General features: G+C 34.7%; 1 pseudogene; it reads left to right on the plus strand.

Moving 5' to 3' along the window:
• The first annotated feature begins 201 nt into the window (after positions 1 to 201).
• LOC144251788 (corepressor interacting with RBPJ 1-like) lies at positions 202 to 4,430 on the plus strand (annotated as a pseudogene).
• The last annotated feature ends 302 nt before the right edge of the window (positions 4,431 to 4,732 follow it).

A 4,732-nucleotide genomic window follows, 5' to 3' on the forward strand; every position in this document is an offset into this window, starting at 1 on the left:
GAAAAATGCAATTATTTTCTATTCTGAATCTCCAGACTGCTGTTTTAGAAAATCATATCTGATTATTTGCTCAGCAGAAGATTATTGAGTTGATTTAGCTGTGATTTTACTTAACAAAGCTTCAACTGCATTCCTACTGTGGAGTCCGAAAAAGGTAGAGAGATATAAATGATACATTCAAACTGTGATTTTTGTGAACAGGGCCATCGATGCACCCCTCGGAGCTAATAGCGGAGATGAGAAACAGTGGGTTTGCACTGAAACGAAATGTACTGGGGAGAAACTTGACCGCAAATGATCCATCACAGGTAATGATCTTTTTATCAGTAAGCTGAAAATGTCTATAAATCTAAATGTGATTGCTTGTGAATTGCTACTTAATGTTTCCAATGTGCATATATCCATAGGAAAGTCACATAGAGCAAAGAAAATTCCTAAAATGTATTTTGATTTTGCCTCTTTATTATTTTAACCTAAATGAGAAATTGTTTATAAACATATATTTTAATAAATGAAACGGCTCCTCTGTGTTTATATGGATAAAATAACCGAATGAGTGTTAAGATTGTTTTTCCCTTCCTGCCAACTCACCCCTGACATGACATTAAATTGAACTAATGGTAAGAAATATATAGGCAAACTCCTAAAAATTACAGAAAATATTTTAAACTTTTTTAATTTATTAAAGTTAGAAAATAGTTGAGTTTGAAGGGTTGTATTAGTATGTATTCGATAACATACAACTAATATTATAAAGGCTAAAATTATGGATATCTGTGGATATTTTGACCTTCCTATAAGATTCATGATCTTTTTTTTTTTTTTTACAGTGTTGGTAATTAGCTACATGCTAAACAAGTGCCCTACCAGTGAGCTGCACTCCCAGCCTCTCATGATCTTCTTGTTTTTTAAATTTCATTAAATTATTTTAAAGATAAAATATTTAAATAGGAAAATGCTGAAATTCAAGAAATCTAAAGATTGTTTCTGTGTTCATTTTTTCTTTTCTTCCTGATAAAGTTTTCTAATGTTAGCAAGGCAGTTGTACTAACATCTTATGATCCACTGTAACAGGTAGACTACAAAGAAATTTTTAAAATTCCATTTGCAGCCAGGTACAGTAAGATATATCTGTAATCTCAACGGCTCACAAGGCTGAGACAGGAGGATCACGAGTTCAAAGCCAGCCTCAGCAAAGGCAAGGCACTTACAACTCAGTGAGACCCTGTTTCTAAATAAAATACAAAAAATAGGGCTGGGGTTGTGGCTCAGTGGTTGAGCATCCCTAAGTTCAATCCCTGGTACCAAAAAGAAGAAAAAGAAAAAATTCCATTTGCAGTTCCTAGTCCAAAATACCATATTCATCTATAGTATGTCCCTATTAAAAAAAATCTTGTTTATGTTTTCTTTCCTGATAACTACTTGTCTGAAAATTTAGCAATTTGATGTCTTTGTTGACTCAGGAGTATGTTGCAAGTGAGGGTGAAGAGGATCCAGAAGTGGAATTCTTAAAGTCACTCACAACCAAACAAAAAGAAAAACTTCTCAGGTAATTGGAAAAGTATATATTTAATAGATTTTATGTGTGCATGTTTGTGGTGCTGGAGATCTGAAGCAGGGCCTCATGCACTACAAGGCAAGTGTGCTACCACTAAGCTACACCCCCAGCCACACTAAGAGCTCTTGAAGCTATTTAATATGCATCGTGTTGATTTATTCTTCAGCCAAAGTAATACAATTCTGTTGTCTTTTTTTTTTCAATAATATAAGATTGTGTACTTGGATAATACCACAAACTATTGCACTTTTCAGTATATTTAATTTGAAAATTGACTTATTTGTAGGTTTTACTTTTCAGAATAGATTTGTGTGTATCTTTGCACAGTTTTTCTTAGAAACTATTTTTGGTGCTGGGAGTGGTGGCACACGCCTGTAATCCCAGCAGCTCAGGAGACTGAGGCAAGATGATCCCGAGTTCAAAGCTAGCCTCAGCAAAAGGGAGGCTTGCTAAGCAACCCAGTAAGACCCTGTCACTAAATAAAATACAAAATAGGGCTGGGGGTGTGGCTGACTGGTTGAGTGCCCCTGAGTTCAATTCCGGGTACCAAAAAAAGGAAGAAAGAAAATGTTTTTGCCCATGTGTCTTTGTTTTCTTTCTACATCTTGTAAATTTTTGAGAAATGCTGAAAGAATGTTTAAGGTACATGTAAACTTTATATTAGACTACCTTTGGATTAATAAATCTAAGAAATATCTGCTGAGTCCAATAGAGGGAGCTCATGATGTTCTCAGGAAGTAGAGTTTTAAGAATGGCTGAGAAAAGCCAGTGAAGACACTTACCTCAGAGAAACTCAAACATACCATATAAACAAGAAGTTACTCTTCTGAGACTGCATATTCGTCTTTAGAAATTCTCAATGCCCTGATGGAATTGCTCTAATTATTTATAAAACTGAACAGTTGTTGAAAAGTAGTATGTGATTGTTTTGTTACATAAACCTAGAAAGGTCATCAATTTTTATTTATTTTTGTGGTACTGGTGATGGAACTCAGGAGTGGTTTACCACTGAATTACATCCCCAGTCCTTTTTGTTTATTATTTGGAGACAGGGTTTTGAGCCTCACTAAGTTGCTAGGGCTGGTCTTGAACTTGCCATCCTCCTGCCTCAGCTTCCCAAGTAGCTAAGATTACAGGCATGCACCACCTTGCACAGCTAAGGGTATCTTATTTTTTTTTTTTAGTTGTCAATGGACCTTTATGTTATTTTATTTATATGTGGTGCTGAGAATAAAACCCAGTGCCTCAGACATGCTAGGCACGCTTTCTACCACTGAGCCACAACCCCAGCCCTAAGGGTATCAATTTTTAAAGTGTATTTTTATTTGGAATTTTTGGAGAATATATTCTTGAATATTGATAATGTAATATTAATATTCTTGAATACTGATAATGTAATATTAATATTTTCATACTTTAATACACAGAAAGTTTCAACAGGTTCAACTAATGTGTACACCATTCACAGGCTTTCAGATATATATAGATATTTCTCTCTTTTTTTTTTAATTGTAGATAGACACAATACTTTTATGTATTTATTTTTATGTGGTGCTGAGGATCAAACCCAGTACCTCATACATGCGAGGCCAGCACTTTGCCACTGAGCCACAGTCCCATCCCTCACAGGCTTTCTTTAGATCAGAATTACTATACCTTTAGAGTACTAAATAATTTCAAATTCTAACCCAGTAAGAATTTAATAGTCATTTCCATTGATGAAGTACAATCAGAGAATTGACTTAATACATTTATTTACTTAAATATAATGTAAACATGCCTTGAACAATTTAAAAGAAAAAAAATGATTTGCCGTTGAATAAAATAAGTTGTTTATATATGGATACCATTTTTTAGTAGCTTCTAAGAAAGCATATTATCCATTAACAATTTTATAGTTGGTGAAATGGCTACTTTTTAGTTTGCTACTATTTTTTCCCCAATTACAGGAAATTGGACAGACTTGAAAAGAAAAAAAAAGAAAAAAGATAGAAAAAAGAAAAAGTTACAGAAGAACAGAAGTAAACACAAAAAACATAAAAGCAAATCCTCCTCCTCTTCCTCTTCCTCCTGCTCCTCCTCTTCCTCCAGTACAGCTTCAGAAAGCAGTAGTGAGAGTGACAAAGAAAAGAAGAAAAGAAAGAAACACAAATGTTCAGGAAATAACAGTGATTCTGAAGAAGACAAGTCTAAGAAGAGAAAACTTCATGAAAAACTTTCTAATAGTCATAGTAACAAGGAAAAAGTCAAGGAAAAGTCTAGGTCTTTAAAAAAAGAGAGTTCCGGAGAGAATAGCAAACAGAGCTATCCTGATAGCCACAGGTCCAAAAGCCACCACCACAGCCCAGAGAAGAGAGGATCAGAAAAAAAAAGAGGGGAGCAGCAGAAGCTGTAGCAGGGATGAGAGGAGTAGGAGAAGCCGAAGCCGAAGTCCTGGTAGTTATAAGCAAAGGGAGATAAGGAAGCAGCCACAGCAGAGTCCCAGTGAAGAGCGCAGCAGAGGAAATGACAGCAGGAGCCATGGCACCAGTGTATACAGAGGAGAAAGAATGCACAGGGAGCATCCCGGAGATAAGCACACCAAAGGGACCCACAGAGAAAGAAGCAGAAGTCGGGAGAGAATAAAGAGACCGCATGTAACAGTTACCTAGTAATAAAAGCATCTCCACTTTCTTACTAAACACTTTTAGTAAGGGCTAAATTATGTACTATTATCTTTGTAATAAATAAAGCTCTATTTTAATTTTCCATCTCTGTAAACTGTCATTTCAAATATAAAACCATAAGAATGAATTTTGCAAATATTTGTAAGTAATGTATTTTGAGAATGTAGAAGTATTTTCTGTTGTTAACTGTTTCTTGTGCCCCTGTACCAGATAAAGCTCCATATAATTCTGACATTTTCTTTGTTCTGAAACAAATTAAAAGAGTGACAGTACATTGAATGGTTATAATTTGATTTTCTTTTTGGTCAATTCAAATTTGTTATTACTTTTAAGATTTGAATTTGCTTGAAGCAAAGTGTAATCATTGAAATTCACTAGTGTGAATTAAACAAGGGATATTTATCAATATTTCTTTAAGGCTTTTAAACTCCTTTCAGGTGTTTTGTTCTACAGAGTAAGCTAATTACATTTGGATGATCCATTAGCTTTCTGTGCTCCCATAGAAATA

This window comes from Urocitellus parryii, unplaced genomic scaffold (assembly GCF_045843805.1).
Source record: "Urocitellus parryii isolate mUroPar1 unplaced genomic scaffold, mUroPar1.hap1 Scaffold_216, whole genome shotgun sequence".
NCBI lineage: Eukaryota > Metazoa > Chordata > Mammalia > Rodentia > Sciuridae > Urocitellus > Urocitellus parryii.